The sequence below is a fragment of the Corvus kubaryi genome, unplaced genomic scaffold (genome assembly GCF_017639235.1).
Source record: "Corvus kubaryi isolate FWS band 111438036 unplaced genomic scaffold, C.kubaryi_AGA036_p1.0 66, whole genome shotgun sequence".
In the NCBI taxonomy this organism is placed as follows: domain Eukaryota; kingdom Metazoa; phylum Chordata; class Aves; order Passeriformes; family Corvidae; genus Corvus; species Corvus kubaryi.
Genome location: NW_024582054.1, coordinates 11372027 through 11393503, shown reverse-complemented (window position 1 = coordinate 11393503; position 21477 = coordinate 11372027). Strand labels below are relative to the sequence as shown.

General features: G+C 41.8%; 1 long non-coding RNA gene across 1 annotated transcript in view; it reads left to right on the top strand.

Moving 5' to 3' along the window:
• Window positions 1-12108: 12108 nt before the first annotated feature.
• LOC121674027 overlaps window positions 12109-21477 on the top strand; it is a 97558-nt gene continuing 88189 nt past the window's right edge. Inside the window, exon 1 of the long non-coding RNA XR_006019409.1 lies at window positions 12109-12246. This is a non-coding gene — a long non-coding RNA (uncharacterized LOC121674027). The remainder of the gene's footprint in view (window positions 12247-21477) is intronic.

Below are 21477 nucleotides of genomic sequence, written 5' to 3'. Positions count from 1 at the left end.
ACTGCTGAGCCCTTCACCTCTGGTGCTGGGATGAACTGATGGCTTGATGGGTAGATTCAGATTCTTTGCTTGGGAACTTGAACTGTGAAGTCTTATCTCAAATATTAGTTTTTGAATCATCTCAGCTATCTTTTCTCTAGGAAAAGTGTTCTCAGCCAAAGGTAGTGAGAGCCTTGGAGTGTCCTTGTGCCTCTGGCTTTGGTTTGACTTTGTGTGTGGGGAGAGAACTTGACGATGTGCCAGAACAGTGATGATATCCTGGCAGGCCTTCCTGCCGGTGACAGCAAACAAATATATCACGCTACACATTTCCTCTCTCAGAAGGGTATAGTTTGAGTAGCTAAGTAGCTTGTGTTTTGGACTCCCAAGACTTTCATTTGTTTCTGCCTTCAAACTTCCTGGCAAGCTTGTTAATGTCTATTAATTTTCCAAAGTCCATGAAAGCAAAAAAAGAGCAAATTGCATTAAAGTAATCTGTAATCATTTGAGTTACAGTATGAGTGAAATACTCTCATAGCTGAGCAGTTAAAATGGAAATGCAGTATTGGGATGCTACATGTGCCATAGTTTATTGCCCACTATATGTGTTGCAGAGTGTCAGGTTCATTCCAGTCAAGGTTAGTAAGATGCTCATGTTTGGTTTCAAGTTAAAAAAAAAAAAAAAAAGGGCAAAAAGAAAAAAGCAAAGTAAGTGGTAAATGGAGACACTGGTAATAGGAAAAACAACTGCCTTCTCAGGCCCTTCATTTGTTTCTTCTATTTCCTGGTGGGGCTGAGAAGATACGCTGGCACCCAGGACTTCTGAATGTGGATGGCATGGAAAGGCCAGTAGGCTGGTCTGTGCTGAAGAACCAAGCTTTTAATCAGACGTGCAGAAGCTCAGCATATCTGGTTGTATTACCATCTTGAAGCAATGCAAGTGCTTGGTATAAACAGCACTAATATTGTCCCTACTATGCTGAGACATCATGCTTATTTTAATGCACAGTACTAAAAATTTCAACTTCACATAAATTAGCTTTATTAGCTACTTTACTTAGTCATCATTCCTATTACTGCTTCATTAGATAACTGATTCATAATCATTGACTTACGAAGAACAGATTGCAGAGTTTTCTCCTTTCCGTCTGCTCCTCACCTTCCCAGGCTTCAGTGTGCATTCAGACTAATGCAATAGTACAACTCATAATACCAATTCCTTTTGAATCTTGATGTGGGACAGCCTGAAATGCTCTGTCCTTGTAAAGTTGTGTTTCTCTCAGACCTACTGTAGCAGACTCTATAATCTTGATTGGAGTGTCTGACTCACAAGGATGAGCTAATTTTGTTGGCAAGTTCCTGCTTTCTTGAGCCAGTATAATCATATTTTTTCTGGTGTTCAGGTGGCTGTGATAGGAGTCTGAAATACTGCATGTGTGTAAAATAGTCAAGGCATAAAAATTCCTCACAAAGTGGTGAGGCTATGTACAGCTTATGTGCCCTTGGTGCACAGGACAGCAGACACTCCCAGGGCTTTTTTCTATCTCACCAAGGTGAAGAAACAGTTATCATCTGGCATTTGTGTCACGAGACTACATGGCTCTGAGACCAATTGTTACATCCACTGAGGCATGACCTTAAAGCTGGGTGCAGGATGTGGCCTTTCTGCTGAAACACAGCTACCAGGCAACTGGGTTCTCAAGAAAGGTTTATCATGCCTGTTCCTTTGGGTGTTACACTTCTCGTAGGCTTTGGGAGCAACTTAAAGCGTGAAGCTGGATGTTTTAAAAGGAGAAAGTAGGAATGTCTTTGTGAAATAAAACTGACCTTTCTTTATATTGCTTTTATTTGCTGCTATCCTTTGTTATTTGATTGTTCTGTTAGCCCTGTCTTCAAGTGCTACAGAGTTTCTGTAATGACCCCTAACTCCATGACAGCGTATGTGTCAAACCAGCAGTCCATGTGTTTCTTGCTTGGAAAGAGTGGGCTCTTACCAGTTCTTGCAAGGAAAGCTGTGCTTTTTCCTCAGAGTTCTTGGGAGGAATTTCCTCCATCATCAGGCTATTCTTCCACAGTGAAATGGGAAAGTTTGGCTAAAAGACTGTTGTATAGTATATATACAGAAAAGGATTCTGCTGCAGGGACATGAGCATTGCACAGCATTGCAACTCATCATGTCTCAGATGAGAGGCTCTGGCCTCATGAAAAGGTTCATGCTGGTTTCTCTTGCAGCAATGAAGAGAAAATTTGAAAATCCCAAATGCCTTGTAGAATTCCTATGACCTTTTGGTAACTTTTTAGACACATGTACTTGCTAAGCTCTAATATGCATGTGGTCACTGAACTGGCACTCCTCAAAATTAAATAGATCTAATGCAAATTACTAATAATCTGAGAAAGCTTTGTGCTAAAGAGGCTGTAGTAAAATTTCACAGGAGAATCCTCTTCTGCAGGCTACATTAAATGGCCTTGTTAGACATTTGAGTATTGAGTGTCATTATGTAGTGATTTGAGAAGGACAGAAAAAAATCATAAAACTGCTAGTAAGATTCTCACAGCAGATCTATTATGGCTAGTCTCACTCGTAATAATTTAGAGTTTTAATTTCCTCAAGCGTCCCACAGGTTTACTATATCCAGCCAAATGCTTCACGGACAAGTTGGCAGAATAGAAGTTTTTTATGATCTGTCCCCACTGGTGGCTTTTAAAGCTTCACCCCCTCTTCCTCCATATTTGTGTGCCACACTTATGCACATACACCCATGCACATGCACATCCACACAGACACACACAGAAGTCATCTCAGGGAGACATAGGAGTTTGTCAGTCCTGCACAGTTTTCAGCTTAATTCACACTGCTCAGAAATCATCAGCATCTTGATGCAAGGGCTCTTCTTCCCTTGGTTTTAAAACCAAGGGAAATATGAAAAACTGAAACCAAAGGCAGATTAACTGATACAGAAGCTCAAAGAGAGACAGTGGGTTCCTGATTTGAATAGTCTTCCTGAAGAACAGCGCCTCTGTCTCCAGGTTTTACTCATCAGTCAATATACATCTGTTTGAAAAGTGACGAACCTGCTAAAAAGCTGGTAAGACCCCTGGCAGAGAGTGTAAATACCCTGAACCTTGGGACTTATATCAGCAAGCAAGGGGAAAAACCACTTTTTTCTACCTAATTGGTACAATGCAGACTAAGTTATTCATACTGGGTGCTCATCGCAGATGATTTGGATCTGTTGCTGACAAATGGGGCCAGGAGAGTTCATGCCTTGGTGTCTTGGTTGTAGGGATGCATTTAGGTGATGCTCCTTGGGCTGTGGAGGAATGCTGGGGATTTCCCAACCCCTGCTGACCCCTCCCATGAGCAGAGCTGGCCGCAGGTGTGGAGAGACGGGAATCCTGAGCCGGAGATTTTAAATGGAAGTGTTGAAATTAGCTTCAACATCTGCAAAAACTCTTTGACAGAGCCTCTTGCAACAAAGTCCCCAGAACATGAATTTTGACAAGGAAAGAGCCCATTATTATCAGTGATGTTTCAACCATTATTTTATGAATATATTCAATGACAAGAACTAGCTTGTTTCCAAGACAACAAAATTCAAACCCGATCCATGATTGCTCTAAAGGAGGCCTCCTGTCATTTCGTTCCTTTGAAGAAACTCACAATTTGATGGGCAAAATGCCAGAAATAATTAGACAGAATAGCACCATAAACCCCAATGGAAGCAAAATATCTGCTGTAAGAATTTCCCACCAGAAATCTTGAAAATCAAATCAAAGCCTGGATAAGATCTTTTCTGTTGAGTATAAGAATGAAGGAAAAAAAAAAAGTGGGTGGGAGAAGACAATCCAGTTTTTTACCTCACCAAAGGGAATACTAAAAACTGTCTTTGTGACTTGCTTGTGTCTTCTTGTGAAATAATAAGTGGGCAGGGCAATCAAATTTAAAGCAGTATTCCCCAAAGCAAGGTCAAAACTGCTAGAAATGTTCATTTCATTTTTATTTGCTTTTCCTGCAAGGTACACACTGTGGCTATAATTTCCCATTCTTTATGGGGAGATCAAAAGATTTGTGCTGTGCCGTGTAGGAATCAATTCAGTCATCCTGGCAGCACGCCAATCTTTATTACATTATTTGTTAACCTGCATTATTGCAGAATGGAATAACTGTTCCCTGGGATAAACTAGGGAGTTCTCCGTGCTTCCTTGACCTTGATTTCCACACTCGCGCCTTGTCCTCTCAGCACCCACATGCAGATAATGATTGTCTGTGTTAGAGTGAATGAAATATCACTGCAGATCCTGTGCCGAAGCAAATCACTGAATTGGTGGCGTGTAAATGAACCAGAAGCCTTCATTGTCTGCCTCTGCTTTTGCAGCAAACGGAGTCTCAGGTATTTCTTACAGTGGGAGTCTCCTCACTTTACCAGCAGAAAAACCAGCCCATCTGACAAGAACTGTATTTGCTCTTTTCTTCCTGCTAGGCCATTCCTGTAATCTTCAAAGCTAAATGCATCAGTCAAGCCATCCTTCTTGAAATATTCCTGAATTCTTTTCAAGAATCTTTTCCATTAAGTTGGTGTGAGCAGTGATATATTTTGGTAGTTTTGGGGACATGCATTAGGGGCGTGCTAAACCTAAGTTTTTGAGTTCTGCCCAAGTAAGCATCACAGTTTCACATGTACCAGTTCTGCACTGGGAGTGTTTCACTACATTTTCTTAGCAGAAAAAAGTAGGCTTTGCACAGTCATGTTTTTTGTAGAGAAAATGGAGGGTAGGTTCTCTTTCGCATTGAACTGGTGTAATTCAACATGTACTTGATGTCAATCAAATTGTGTAGCTTTTGGATTGAATCAACATTCATCTGTGTCCTAAAAAGTGCTGCAATGACCACTGCTAGTGGAAGTTTGACTTTCTGACTGAAAGAGCTATGCTGGAAGTCATGGTTTTTGTGGTCATGCTGGGGCACAGAGCATGGTAGGGGAGAAGGAGCAGCCTGGAATGAGATTTTTAGGAATCTAAGACAGATCTGAGGCTTAATTTCAGTGAAGGGCAGGGAACACTGTTGATATGCAGCCTGCACTGTGAAATGTCAAACTGGGTTGAACTCCTCCCTGGCTGATGTAATTCAGTATAAAAAAATCAGATTTCAGTAAGGAAATATTAGTAAGGGAGAGAGAAGAGAAACAAAACTTGCAGATTTTTTCCCATAATGCTCTCCACTGCTAAAAATCAGATTTTTATTCCTATTTTGAAATAGAAACGTTTGTTGAAATCTTAGGATTTTTTATAAACAAGTATCCTCCATGACAACAAATCCCAGTCACTAAGTTGCAGACCAAAGTTGATGACATTAGTTGATTCCAAAAAAGTTCAAAACACACAAAAATGGAGAGTGTGGAGTGGACCAGGCTCTGAGATCAGGGTGTTAGTACATGCTCAGAAACAAAGAAGAAATAGCTTTTTTGAATAGTGTTTTGTTGTCCTTCCCCTAAGAGCCAGATGGTGGCTGGGGAGGTCTGGGAACCAGTTGCAGGGACAGCCAGAGAAGGCCAGGGTGCTGCTGGCCAGTGCTGCAAGTCTGGGCAGATGCAGTGGCAGCGTGTGGGACAAGAGCAGGGACAGGGCTCTAGAGACCTTTCAGGTTTTCTCCATTTGAGACTTGTCTTCAAGGCTCTGTGCTGGGTCAAGTACAGAAGTTGAAGGTCACCTACCTGCCTGTCAGGTCACCAGGGTGGTGCTCAGCTGGGCTGCCAGGTCATCCCCCTGACTGGATCCTGCAAACCTGCCAGAGGAGTCAGGCTGGAACTCAGGTGCTGTTTTCCATCATGACAGTCCCAGTCCCTTCCTGATGAGTTTGGGCTCTGCTGCTTGAACCGAGTGGAGCAGGGAATCCAGAAAACGTATTTAGCCAGACTTTGCGGTGGGAAGGACTGGGGGAAAAAAAGAATTTCTACCTTTGCTGAAATGCTCCATATGCTGCTTTGCAGAAGGATTTTTTTCTCCCATTCTGCTCTTCCATATTCTGATGGTATAATCTGAAAATACCTCTGCCTCACAGTCAGTTGAGACAAAGGTGTTTACAAAAGCACTAAGCCTGAGAATCCAGCCACTCAGCATCAAAATAGGAAACTTAAATTCATAAGCTCCCTCCTTTAAACTGATGGAAATGGATCCAAACAAAACAAACCAAAACAAAAGCAGTAGGTAAACATGTTGGAATGTACAGTGGATAATGGATATTGAGGGATGATCTAGTCATGCATGCTAAACAGATACATTTATGAGTTTAAATTTAATTAGCATGTGGAAATTAACAAGGCTAGAAAGAAGGGCAATGTGTTTTTAAGTGAAGGCGATGAATAGGTACTGTTAGGTGCATATAGATAAATGAGGATTTAATTTGTAAGACATAATGAGCCAGGTGCCTATAAAATAATTTGTGGGGGTTTTTTTCTGCTGGATATCACAGAAGATAATGGTGTAACACTTCAAGGTCAGTCTGTATCCCCCTGTTCATTTCTTTTTGGGGAAAATATTTTTAAGAATAACTAACTGAAATTGACTTCCTTTGTAGAAAACTGCTGGGTGTTTTGATTTTTTTTTTTCTTAATTATGCATAATTACTAATTTTACATTCAGAACCCAGCCGGCCTTTGTTGAAGAAGGCTTTGGTTGCTGCTCTGATTTTAATTTTTCAATCTGTACATTGACTGAGACAGGTTTCTGTGGAGAAATTCTAGTCCATGACTGTGTCCCTTACGTGTGCCATATGGGGATGCATTTCGGGAAGAAATGATATTTCACAGTGCTTGAATCTGAAAAGATTTTTTAAAAACCAAAGCATCGCTTTAAAAAGCGAAGCATTGTTTTTAAACCAGGACTTACTTAAAGAAAAACAGTTAAACTGAGTCCTGTATGATGCTACGAATTGCCTTTTCCCTGTCACCTATAGGATTTTCATCCATCTCCTTAAGCATTTCAGCAGAGACTACTACCACTTGAACTGAAAACTAATGATAGCAGGAGATCCTGTTATCCCAGTGATGGATAGGACTGTAAAAGTTACTTGTTGGATCTTGGTGATGTTCAGCAGAGTGAGGAAAGATTATGGCAGCCTTTTTTTCCTGTTTTTTCATATTTCTGGGAGTGCTTCTGCTGTCTCTGGGTGTTGGTGGGGTGTAAGCTACACAGACCATGTAGCTGGGTAACAGTCAGCCTCTTTGTCTCCCTTCTGCTTTTCCAAGTGCTGCAGCAATTTCTTGGATTTCCAGCAAAAAATTGTGCTGCTTGCTTGTTGCTTATGCACTTGCTTGTGGAGCTGCTATTCCTCAGAAAATGTAAGCCAGAGAAGAGAGGTTTTGCTTCTCAGCTGTTGGCCAAGCAAAGCACAAGTGAAATTTTATGAAAGAAAGTAAAGGCATTATTCTTCAAATCAAATGTCATAGGTCTACTGCGAGTAATAGCTGCATACAAATTTATTCAGGAAGAATGATTTCTCTCTCTCTTTCTGTCGCTCTCTTTTATAAGGAAAGGTGTTAAGTACCCTATATAGGCATTGCTCCCAGTATGTCATGCAATCAGTAACTAACTTTACCTTGAACAGGAATGAAAGGGATTCTGCCAGGAATGCAAAGGATTTGAGGAGGATTAGTATTTTGATCCATTTTTGAACATACTGTTTTGGATTAACACACCGGTGATGAAGTTATCTGCTTTAAATGGGCTTGTGGTGGATGGGGAAGACGGAGCACCCTCTTACTGACAGTTCTTTGCATTGTGATAAATTTAATATGGCAGTAAAGAAGGGTTTATGTTTGTATAAACGCCTTTTACAAACAACAGTTTCCATCCATTTAATAATGACCCTGCTTTTCTCACGAGAACAGCGCCATTACCAAGCTGTTGGTATGGCTTCTGCCGTGCCAGGCAGCTCTTCCCGCGGCACTTAATTGCCCGGCCCATCTGCGGAGCGTGGGGCTCGCTGGAAGACACCTGCTTCCTCAAATGTTGTTTTTAAGGATCAGACCCATTGCAGCTGATTGCATGAGGCCTGTTACTTTGGTTGTGTTTTAGGAGAAAGATGGGTAAGAGCCAGGCTTCCTACTAGGCATGCAACTTAGCAAAAACAGCCTCTAATGAAATACCCAAAAAGGTACATGCACCAAAAGTCTACATGCAAACATCTCTCTTTGCATAAAATATTTAAGTTCAGTAAAGGATTTGTCATAAATCGAAACTAATGGTTAATTTGATATTGCTTTATGCTCTTTTGGATACAAAGAATATCACCTAGACTTGCTAGGGTCAGTACAAGTGGGGAGGGGTTGGACATAGTCGGTAGCTTAGCCCATGAGAGATTTGCTTTATTTCACCTTTTTTCCCGTTGTTTGGGAAACCCACAGAGTTTCAGGACAGACTTAGGACTGGCAGACCAGTTCTTGTGTTTAGAAATGATTCATGGCTTAAGCTCTGTTAAACCAGTGTTGTTTTGCCATATCCTGCCAGTCGAGGAAGCCCACACCAGCCTCCTCCCAGCCCCCCAGGCACTGCTGGCCCATGCAAAGGCACATGGAGCTGCTGGCAGGCCCTGGAGCCCCTGCCTTCACATCTCCTGGCAAGGGGAATTTGCAAGGCCACCTGAGTTTTCCTCGCAGCTAATGAGCTACTCGCTCTCTTGTCATAAGGCTGGCTCCAAAGAAATGCTCTGGGGAGGGATTTGCCAGAAGACCTTCCCAGGCTTGTCTGCCTGTGGAAAAATCTGATTACAGGAAAAGGGAGAAATTTCTCAGGGTGGTGCTACAGGGTCTGGAATACTTTGTGTTTGCTCATCAAGGCAGTAACAGCAAATTTATTCAAGAGCCTGACCCAGGAAAAGAGTTTGTGGCCAAGAAATGGGAGTGGCTGTGGACTCCTCGTCCCAGTGTGCAGCCTCTGCCACACGGGTGGCATCCCCAGCAGCTACAGCATCACAGATGGCTGCTGATCCTGTTGGAAGATGCTGAGAGCTGAGCTGAAGGAGCATAACACCAGAATAGAATAAAACCCCAGAAAAAGTGTTTTATTAACGGCCGCATCAGCTGTGTTGCTTTCCTGCAAGTGTGATTCATTTCCTTACGCCTTATAGAGTGGGAGAGGGCAGGTTAGGTGCTGAGGTCTGCTTTGCACTTCCGTTACACTCTTGGAAAGGATATTGGAAGGCCAGAACTTTGCAAATTATCTCTGGGTTTTTTTCCCCCTTATAGTGGCATTGCCTCTAAACATGTGGCTAGCCAGAGGGGTTCCTGCACTCTGCTGTGGGGAGCAGAAACACTTCAGTCTGCCTTTTGCGAATAAACGTTGTAGAAAAGGTTTCATCTTACTCAGTGTTTATACCATCCTCACTGCTGTTTGAAGAATACCTACACCTCTAACCCCCAGCCCCCTCCCTTCTAAAAAAACCACTTTTATCTACAAGGTGTAGCTTACACAATTACGTGTGTGAATTGTTATGTGTGGTCCCGAACATTTTCATGCCTTCACATCTCCTGGCTAGGGACATTTGCAAGACACCTGAGTTTTCCTCACAGCTAATGAGCTACTCACTCCTTTGTCATAAGGTTGGCTGCTGAAACTACCTTTCATGGAAAAGGTAGCTTCTTGCTGCTAAGAATGAAGATTTTACTGACTTATGGAAACCTGGAGCAGAAAGTTAAAAGAAAATCTGAGAAAGAAGATTTGGATGCTCAGCTGATGGATTTTTTTTCACTTTCTGTTGGCTCAGATTGTGGGCAAAGCTTCAGGAACAGCGATGAATAGTCTGTGTAACATAAGGTCCTAAAGCAACACTGTGGCACAGACCAGTGCTCCCGCTGCAGAAGGCAAGGTAGGACCAGGCTGGTGGCACTGTCCCTCTACCAGACCCCACGTGATGGAGGGTCTGTCCCCTGCCGAGGTCTACCACCCAAAAAGGTTGTAACAACATAAATAGGTTCATCAATGAACCACATATGCAAGCATCTGATTAACTCCATTAAAAGAAAGTTTAGGGTTGACTTGTTTGTAGTTTACAAAACAAAATTGAAGTTAGCCAAATTCAAATCAAATTCATATAGGTTGCAGTGGGTTTCTCAGCAGTAGTAATTCTTAAAACCTAGATTGTATGTTTCTAAAAAGCTATTATTTAAATCAAATGCAATGCTGAGAAAGCCTGTGCTATTTTGGGAAATGACAAAAAAGAGGCCACATCTATAAATTTTAGCATCTGTGGTCTCAGATGAGTTGCTTGCTGGCTGGTCTTTGGCAAGCGGGAGAGATAGGAGCATGCTGAGTTTCGTCACTGTAGGAGAATACTAAATGCATTATTAATGAATATTTAATAGCTCTATAGGGAGGTAGAGGGGTGTAAATGGACACAAAGGAAACTAACAGTACCTTAGTCTATGAAAGAAGCAGTATGGTAATAGGAAATAAAGGGCTAGTAAATTGAACTTCAGTTGCAGTCAAGTTCCTAGAGATTTTGAGAGCGGAGGTCACAAAATACATGGGGAAGTGTGCTTTGATAAAAGTTACCAATGTGCCTTCAGAGGAAATAAGCCTTATATGGCAAGACTAGAAAAGTTATTTTGTGGAGCTCATTGAGAGGCAAAAAATGCGAAGGAAAGGAAAAGAAAGCAAATTTTGCATTAGATCAAATAAGTGTCTAGAGTTGAGAAAAGAGACCCATTTCTGAAGGTATGAGACCCATGTGATAACCACACAAAAATAGTAGAATAAGAGTGAGTAAAGAAGTTATCAGAGAAAGTAGAAGGATGATCATTAAAAAAGTAATTTTCTGTTTAGTGTGCTCAGGGTAGGTTCAAAAGTGCTTTGTGCTAGTTTGTCCTCTCCACACTGCTGGCAAGTGGAAGGTCATTGTTAAAGGAAATGCTGTCAGATCAACACTGAGAATCAACCTTTGGAAATTCTGTGAATTGTATCTGGATCCTGTGAACCGAAAACACATCACATTTTGCAAGAAACATGACTGTAACCTAGGAAAATGACAAGTAAGGAGGATTTAGATTAGCCTTCCTGTACAGGTATACTGAATATGCAGCAGGTGCAACTCTACCTTAAAAAAAATTCATTGTATCCCCTTCTCAAAAAACCCTCAAAACCAACCAAGAAAAGAACCCTCAAACAGAACTGCCGTGCAAAAGGTAATGGGTAGGACAAAATGGAGGGAATTATAGATTTATGAGACGTTTATCAGATGTCTGCTGAAACAAATTCCAGACTTCTATTTTCTGCTCAAAATTTACAAATAAATTAGAAGTAGTATGATTGAATAACATTATACTAAAGACACATCAACGTCTTTTACCTGACATTAGAGTTGCCATACACTAGAGCTGATCTGTGGAAACCAACAGAACTTACATGAATCCCCCTCCAAAATGTTGTGTCCTAGTACTAAATTCATCAGGTTGATTCCAATTATTGTGGTTTTCCAGTTTTCCATAGCAGAAGCTGTTTAAAACCAGGGATATTACTACAGACATTAATGTTCATGGTTACAAACTGAATCAAATTGCTGATGGACTTCAGATCTTATTCCTACCCATTTTATTTCTTTGTTTGTATCTCCATCCACAATCATGTTCATAACAAAGACCTGTTAGAAAGCATTGCGGAGGGAACTAGAGGGAGTCTGGATGTGACAGATTGATCTGCAAATTAATTGCAGTTCTGGACAGTGCATGCTTAGAGGCAGACAGATTAAATGTGTGTTGCCTGCAAACAACCTGCTTACAACTCTTCACATTCTCTTTCACACGAAGGCATTGCTGTGGAGAGAGAAACTTTCCACCCCACTCGTGGCCAGGACGTAACCAATCCCTCTCTGGCTTCTTGAGGCTGTTGGTAGACACTTTACCTGGGGTCTGGCAGCATGATCAATGCTGGAGTGGTGATAGGGAGACATTCAAACCAAATCACCTGATTTACTACAGTGAAATGGCTGTACACTGCACACACTCCCTGGAGCAATTATTCAGGATCCTAGTCATCTGCAGTGAGTATGTTAAACCTTTCTGAATTTTATTTGGACCATGTTTTACCAGTGGAAGCTCTCCATCACCGCTTTCATTGCCCATGCCTTACAGGGTCCGTGAATTTGTGTGTCTGTCATCTGTGCTCTGTGAAGCTGTGGTGGCATTTCTAAAGCACGCCTGTACTTTACACGCATCGGTGTGAATAAGAGACCTGTGTGAAGTATTATCTGCATTACCAAGTCACTAAAAAGAAGTAAGTACAGTCTCAGCCATAACATATAAAAGCTGATCAGGAAAGAGAGGATTAGTGATGGCATAGCAACTGTTATAGCTCTGCAACCAAATCAATGGTGTAGGAGCACATTGCATATGTATATGTATATGACTCCTTCTCTTATGGTTGTCTTTTATCTGTGGAGCAACATCCACACAAGTATAGCTGAAACCCAGCAGAATATGATGCTTGGCAAAGCTACCCAGCTGGGGAAAAGCAATGAGTAATACAGACTCTGTATTGGCATAAACACCACTGCCTCTCTTTCAAATTTGAACAGTATTTTGACCTTGTCATCACAGAACTTTCACTGACTTCCTTTATAGCTTTTTCTCCGATTTTTGTTACTTGAGTTACATGTGTGGCAAGATCAGAGCAGAACTGATGATAATGATTTGAACTGGAAATTAAAATGTTTTGAAGCATAAACATCTAAGTTGAATATGCAAATTGATTTTGCAAGCTGGGGCATTCATATCCCTATTAATTCTTTAGACAATCAGAAAACTAGTGTAATTCCATAGTTATATTTATGGCTATGTAATGGGTTATACACTTTCCCAATATGTCTAAAACATCATTAGGAAAGTCAACCTTTCTGTAGAGTAGAGAAAGATGAATGAGAAAGGAAATGTTCATGTAATTTAAGTTATGTGTTTATATTGGACTTGGTTTTTGGAGTTCATGGAGTTGTTTGAAGCCAATGGGACATGAAAGTGCTCAGCAGTGCTGTAGCTTCATTTGAGTAACCTGTCAACCTTTCAGCCAGGAAATAAAAGAAACTTCTTGTTTTGTACAGCTCCTAATTGAATTGTGCACTATTTTTTTAACCTGACTAGAAAACAAGGTTTTAAATGGGCTCAAAAAAAGATTAGGACACTCTTTTAGAGGGGTAGGTCAACTGCTGGTTGTCAAGTGCAGTGAGATTAATGCTGCTTCTGAGTGCAGAAGTTCCTCACTACCCATCCTCAGGAGCAGAGGTGGTAGTTGGGGATCCAGCAGCTGCCTGCCCCAGCCCCATCAGATCACTCCTGTCCTGAGGACCTACTGCTGTCAGTGGTGTTCATGTCTGCCTGCCCACTTCCCTCTGCTGCTGTGCTCAGCAGGTCATGGGGGCACGCGGATGAGGAGTGGCTATCGGTTCCCATCAGTCATAGCAGAATTCACCATGGAAAGGGCAGAGCTGAGGCAAGAAGTAAAAGCAGGCAGCTCCAGATTGCTTATTTAATCACTGTTGTAATAAATGCTGCAAACAGCTCTAAAGTTGGACTCTGCTGCTTGACCCAACATTACTGTTAACTCTGACAAAGAAAACTGTTGCTCATTTCTCTTATACTTGGTAATTAGCTCATACAAAAGCTTTTCAAAAAACAACTTTATCTTAAAATATCTCTGGATATGTTAGAAATTTACCTGAGAATTTTTTTAAGGGGGAAAAAAAGGGAAAGATTAAATGTTGAGCAAAGCCATAGAGAATATTTGCATTGGCATAGGTACTGCAAGTACTGAAAAATTAAACCTTGCCATTATCATTATCAGGGTTTTAAATTCTTTATGATAGCTTTACTGAAGGATATGTCTTTACAGACAAGAGATTGCCCCTCATATTTTGTCTAAAAAAAAGAAAAAAAATTTCTGTAAATCACAATTTTCATGTTGTTGCTATAAAATTCTGTACAGCTGTCATATTTTAATTTTTATTGACTTTTGACTTGATGAGACATCAAACCTCAAAATGGAAGATACTTTCTGGAGGTTGGTGTCTGAGGTGAGTTTATTGTGCAAATTGCATAAGTATCTACAGCATCTACGTTGAGCCAGAGTACCTTTGGTAGTATGTACATGCCCACACTTCAGTGTTCAAATAATTTGGAATGCTGTCCCCCAAAGTGCACACCCAGTCCACTGGACATTTGCTCCTCAGTACAGAAAAGTGGGATTTTAGTGGCACCGAGATGGTTTTTCATCTGCAGGTTATCTTACAGGGACACAGGGTTGGAGTGACCCAGCCACCTCGTGTTTAAAACCTGTGGAGCTGCAGCAGAGTGTGGGACTGGGGCAACCCTGTGCAGAAGGAGCCAGGTTTACTGTGGCACATTTGTGTCCCAGTCATCACATGCTTGCACGTGGCAGCCTGCTAGTGCACATTCCCATCCTCTGAAAGACACAGCTTGCTCATGAGTGTGCAGCTTCCACTGTGCAATTTTCTCCAAGTTTCTGTCTCAAGCTTTATCTCTGTTTATATGTCCATGGGCTTCAGAAACCAACTGGGCCTTTTCTTGTAGCAGCAAGCTCTGCTCCCTCTCCTGGGAATGCTTTTGGCTTCAAACTCAACCAGTTTGAGTCTGCCTTACAGCAGGGATGTTTTTCTAACTCTATGGGGGCTTGTCTTTAGCTTTTTTTTGCCTTCTCCAGCATTCAGAAATAATTAAGAAGTAATGAACAGAAAGTAAAAGGTCCTTGAGCAGCACAGCAGATGGGGTAGGCTACAGCACTTCTTTTCCTGGTTCTTCCTTTATTTTATGATCATGGGGGAGTTGTGCTGTCTCTTTCCCTCCCAGTCTTTGTCTGCCTTATTGTTCAGACACTGAATATCCCATGTTAGGACCTGTCTCTAATGCATCAACACATGTCTAGATCAAATGAGCTCCAATTTGTAATAGAGTTTTCAGGCTCTGCTGATGAATATACTGGATTCACAGGCTGCACCTGTGCTATCCTGAAAGAGTGATCTTGATGGAAGATGATCTTGGCAGAGCTGGCCAAGCAGACAGACATATTTCTAGTGTGCTTGTTCATGCAGAGGAGACATATGGCTTCCTGGCTTTCTTAGTACCTGATCTATTAACCCCTACACCACCTCTGAAATTCAATTGATAACAAGGAGCCAAACACCAGGGTCTTTTTGTGGACCTTTTGGTTGTGGAGAGAGTAACTAGTGTGGGATACTGTAAAAGGTAGGTGATCAACTGGTTGATGATTACATGGGTACATCTTCCTGAAAGCTGCTGATATTGCTGAGAACATTCTGAAAGGATGTTTGAAATATAAAGTTTTATGAAACAGAAAGTTCTACTATTTTGGTAGCAGAATGAGGGTTGCTGAAGTCCTGCTGAATGTCGGGATGGGCATTAGATCTGCAAGAGGTGAAGCTGGTTTTACTTACAGTTAGCTTTGACTCAGAGGACAAGAGAAAAGCAAATGTCTTAACTGTTTCTTGATACAAGGGGAAGCACCTGGGTATGTAAATCACTCTGCTCCCCTTTGCTTCAATTCTTACCTTGAGGGCCTAATCCTGCAACCCTTCACAACACGGATAACCTTTCTGTGTTGAAGTATCATCACATACACAGGATTTGCAGATGCACAGCCTTTGTTCACACCTAGAGCACTGTGAGGATTCCAGTCTTTTCATACCACTGGTGAGAAGAACATTGCTTTGATTCACCTGTCACCAGTTACGAGGTAGGCTGAAACACCTTGTCCCACAGGACAGCACTTCCATAGGACACAGGCTTTCTCCCTACTATGCTTAATTTTTTTCACATGCTCCTTCATTATATGGCTGCTGCACTCTTTTACCATCCACTGGAAGGATTTCTTCAGTGTGGTTTCTTGCTATCTACAGGTAAAAGACTTTCTCTTGAGCTGCATACAGTTCATTTTTAATAAGGAGTAACATATACTGAAAGCACTTATAAATGTTCCAAGCCTGTGATTCTTAATTGTGTTGTGTGTATTTTGTGAAGTATGCTATCCCTCACACCCTTTTTGCTTGCAGAGTTATAGTGTGTTATGTGGTAACAATAAATGTTAAATAACCTGCCTGCTACCCAACTGCACGTTGTGGCACTTGTATAATTATAAAGGCTTTCAGAAATCACCTTGTAAGGCTCTGATTTGCTGGCAACATGTGAACATTTCACTGTAAACAGTCTTTCATTACACAAGATTTCATTACCAGAGGTTTCTGCTCTAATATCCTCTTTCCTTTGAGAATCGGGGCCAACACTACAGTAACCACATTGTTAGCAAGAGCAACGTGAGATTAAGACTGTGGACTCCATTGATCTGAGAGCTTCAGAGTAAGGGTGCTAAATATACTTTAATAAGTGGGAGCTCATGTTGGCTCTGTGCATAATGACTGCACAGAAGCATTTGAGTTATGTTGCCTCGAGCATAGTAAAAAGAAAAAAAAGCACACTGTAAGATTGATATCAGATTATTTGCCATTTATTTATCCCTGTTATATGTGGGTAAGCTACTAATCTCCTGTGGGTGTCTTCCCTGCAGAGGCAGTGTGTGCTAGCTGGCGCTCTGCCTGTGTTTAGGGCTTCAACTGCCCAGCATCTTAGTGGGCTGAGTGTTACACTTCGAGCCAGTATTCAGGCTGAAAAACAAACACTTTTTACAGCTTGAAAGATGCAAATGTATGTCAAAGACCAGGCATACAACCACCTAGTGTGTGAAAAGCTACAGAACCCCATGGTCCCTGTGCACCTTGCAGGCAGTTTTACCAGGGAGCTGGGAGATGCAAACAGTGTCGAGTGCCAAAGTCAGATCTGCATGGGCTTTAGTGAAATGCTGTTTGCACCAGCCCAGTGTTGGGCCCACTGGGTGCTGGCTCTTTTATAAAGCTACCAAAACCAGATCGCTTGTCTACTAATGAAACTCTATTAGCATCCTTGTAACTCTAACATGTGCACCTTTGTAATTAACAGCTCACAGATGCCATATTTTTTTCATTGATGTTTCACTCCCTTCTATTTTTGCTTTGTTTCCTTTTGTGAGTGGTGAGGCAGTGCTGAGCTTGGTACTAGCTTCCCTTGACAGTAAGCATTAAACTGTTGCAAATGTCTCCCTCAGACTGTTAATTACCTTGGAATAATTCATTAGTGAATGCACTTGCTTTATGCCAGGTACATTTCATTGGTGAAACCCAGCCTGAGCTCACGTGCTCCCTTCCAGCCTGCCCATAGCACCAACCATCCATTCCATTTGGTGGAAGAAGTTGTTTTCCAGTTCATGTGCTGGAAAGAGTGTGATGCTCATGTGGGGCAGGACCAGCTGCTGGCCCCCCAAGCAGCAGGTGCTGGCTGCTGGGATGTTTTGAAGACAGGCTGGGGAGCACTCATTGCATTTTGCGTTCTCTGTGGCCGCATGTCCCAGGCACGCTGGGCATTGTGAGTGTCACAGCTGCCATGGCTTCGTTTCTGCCCTTCAACTGCTTCAGTAAGTTTGGGTATTTGACAATATTTGACAATACTTAAAGCAACTTGATTTTTGAATAGGGTTGAGTGAAAGCTACTGCTAATTCTGGATCAAGGCAGGCTGGAGTGCAGATTATCATGGGACTACGTTCCACTTTTAAGGGCTGAACTCCTGGGCTTTCTGGGTTTTGATCACAGCATCCTCTCTAACCTTTATACCCATTTCATAGTTTTCTTTTTTTTTTTTTTCCTTGAGGTCCTGATTCCACATCTCTAGAAGCTACTAAACTGAAACTGCCTGGAATTAATTTCAGATCTGTTGTATGGGAATCACTTTGAGGACCTGCTTGAGTCACTTAGAGAAGGAAGAGCTGTGGCAGGTGTCCTCTGAGAAAGAGAATAGGACAAAAAGTACAAAGAGGTTTGAGACTGTGACTCAGACTGCACAGATAGTCTTGCACAAAGCTTTGCAGTCACTGTCCCTTTAGAAACATATTTTGATTGTGCAAGGCTGTGGGGTGCAGCCTTCCCGCATCCTGCTCGTCTTTCTCCTCCCCTTCTTTCTCTACATCCTCCCAAGACACTGCCAATGACTCAACCTGGTTCCTGCAGCAGGGCTGCTTTCCTGCAAGTCAGAGGTGGGCAAGCAATCTGTTTCACTAGATGCCATACTGGCTTTTAAGGGAGCTTCTCTTTTCATCAGACTCCTCACAATCAGATGTGGTAGGTTCAAAAATTGTTTGTGATGTCTTGGGACCTCTCCCCTTCCTTCACCTCAGAGCCATGCAATCTTTCTGCAGCCTGCTATCAAACTGCAGTGCTACAAAGAGAGGGAAAAGGGTGGGATGTATTGTACAGACAACAACTGCAGTTCAGCTTTTATCCTATATATGTATATATTTTTTTCAAGTCCGTGTGAATGAGGAAGTTCTAACGAAACCTAAAAATACAAGGAGCATTGACCTTCAAGAGATGTTTCCTATTCTAGCCATTCAACTCAGTCTGTGGTTGCTGCTGCTTTTCCTGACTGCAGAGAGAGGCTGAAATGAGCAATCAGCTTGTTTATGGCAGGTTTTACTGCTTCACTACAATAATAAAAGAGGCTTTCGCAGAAGGGATTTGGTTCTCATGTACTTCAGTGTTTTATGCTCCATTTTGCTCCATAAAGCCCAGGCTCTTGTTTACAAGAATTAGCAGCTTCCCAAGGTTTCTGCTGATTTTGAGGAATCAACCCCTTGCAGTTATGTGACACCACCATGCAGCTCCCACTCCACCCGGTGCTTGCAGAATGACTGTTCCCTACGTGCGGTTGAGCACTTGGATTAAACACCTGCACAAAACAATTGGCACAACCCAAAGGGCTGTTAGAGGCTCCATATCCTGTTTGGGAATCACTTCAAGGGAAATTAATGATTCTTCTCTGCATGCAGACTTCTAAAAAAGAAATCTGTTTTTATATGTGCAATTAATCCGAAGTGGTTGGTGTGCACTCTGTGCTGTTACACATCAATAAGACAGCAACTTTATTACTTTTAATTCCATAAGATGTGTAGTATTCAAGACAACCACATTTAAGACAACAAAATCCTTGCACAGGTGGTAACTGTGACATGTGCATATCCCCCGTCCACTTACCTTTTCTCCATTTAGGAATAAGAGGGAGAATGCCATTTAAAAGGCATTTATGCATGTGGTCCCTACATGACACAGATATTAGAGCTAAATTATTTTCATGGCAGAGGTTCAAAGACTGGAAATTTCCAGTAGACTTTGTGTGCTGATTCACAAAGTGCTGCCAGCACTTGTGATGTTATCACAAGCCTTGTGATAGTTAATATTCTGTCCTAAAGCTTCAGGTTTTCTCTACATGTGATTGTTTGAATCTCAAGTTTCCTATCAAAAAAGAAAAGTCCATTTCTCTCCTAACTGCAGAGAACAGCTTGAAATACCATTTCCCCTCCCAAGAGCCAAAAAACATTAGGAGGAAGGTAAAATTTTCCCAGCCGTTTTTCCGCGCCCCCCGGCCCCCCCCCCCCGGCTTTGGAGTTTTTGATTCCCATTTAGCTTCCCATTTTGTTTGTATCTCACTTCTGGATTTTGAGGGACTGCATTTGGTGCCAGAAATGACCAATCTACATTGTGTTTGTGGTTTGATGCTTCAGATGAAGGCAGAAGCACTTTTTTACAGCAGATAAATTTTGCATGAAGAGATGCTATTTTACTACAAATAATTGCTGTCGTGGAGGTTTGCTTTACCACACCCCTCTTCACATGGAACCAGTGCTTATCCCAGGATCTTATAAATGCACAGCAGCAATTAAGTTTCTTTTGTTCTGTCATGTAATTTAGCAAATAATAGTCTCCAGAGATGAGCCAGGTTATGTCTTGTAGAGAGTTCTACCTGTGTCAAACAGCTAAGATAAGAATAAGGATCCTGGTGGATCAACTTTTCTTACTACTTTCACATATGTGCTCCTACATGGACAGTAGCATTTTAATCCTATACTACAGCAGTAAAAATCTATTGTTCAATTTTTAGCTGAAATCTGATTTCTGCATTTTTACTTTTCTCTCTTGCAGTTCTGGTTCAACTGTTCTACACAGAACTGTATAACTAAAATGCAATTTTAGTTGAATATTTAAAATAAAAGTGAATTGATTAACCCTACATGGTGCTTTAGAGCCAAGCAATTGAAATCCAAGGCCACTCACTAATTAGCTACTTCTTGTGAAGAAGCAAACCTGTCTGTCATCTGTTACCCAACTATTTTGTCAGCCCAGTCTAATGGCATTTTGACCCATCTACACTAAGCTGGACCGTGCAGTCTGTCACTGCACTAGACATGCTTCTGAAGCCACAAAATATTTATACACAGATAGTGAAACAACCTGTCTGAGGCAAGGTTTCCATCAGAAAAGGCCTGTAGATGGTGCTGTAATATAACTGAAAAAACCAGATTTACTATGAGGCTGGATGGAGTTGTCTTAGTCCTCAGAAGCTGAGCTCAGATCAATTTTGCTTAATTTCATACCTGCAGGATTTTGAGTTCTAAGTGACCACAGCAAACTCAGCTCATTGGAGATGAAGAGGTACAGGAACCTGCAGATGGACTCAGGTGCCCTGGCATACTACCTTCACCATCTTCCTCATACTTTGTACAGCCTGAGCCCCACCTCACCATGACTGGCACCATGAAGATTTTGGAGAAAATAGTGCCATTGACTGATCTGCATACTTACATCTTGGAAAGGGCTGAATGCCCTAAAAATCCAGGGCTCTTGCATAAGGAAAGACTTTCTCCAGGAGAAGGAAATGGGTAAAAGAACAGAGATAAAATTATTTGGGTTTTCCACTAGGCTCAATTTTTACCAACTTGGCCCTCCTAAGAAGCCTCCCGGCTCTAACCTACAGCTTACTTCGTGGTGGGTCAGCTGTGGGTGTCCTAACTGCAGGAGCTGGGGAGTGCCAACTTCAGCAATTAAGCAGATTTTAGAAGAAATAATTTTGCTGAAGAGTTGACTCTGTGTAGTTATGAGCTTCCCTCAGTAACTGCAGGCTTGGTGTCTCCCTCCCCAACTGTGAGTTATTATTGGATTCTTTACTCTCTTTCATAAACTGCTGATTGGTGGCAGATTGTTTAGCAGCTGCCACCTGCTATAGTGCTTGTTGAATAAATTTCCCTTTTTAGTTCTAGAATAGCCTTGGTCTGCTAACAGCTCTGGAAGCATTTCAGGAGGAAAGGGACAGAGATAATGTTGGTTGGTTGTTTTTTTGGCAGGGTTCAATACTGGTCCAGTGCAATTCTTCTGGGAATCTTGAACCCCAAAAAAGTAAAGCACTTTTAAGTGTGAATGACCTCGTCTCTGTCCAGGGGGGATTTAGACATGTACCTCAGTTCTGCCATTTTTCCAGGAGGTTAGTGCTTTCCTGACCTGCAGTTTTTGATCATCTGGAGCCAGGCTTGAGTGCTCCACTGAAACAGGACTTTTGTGAATCCTA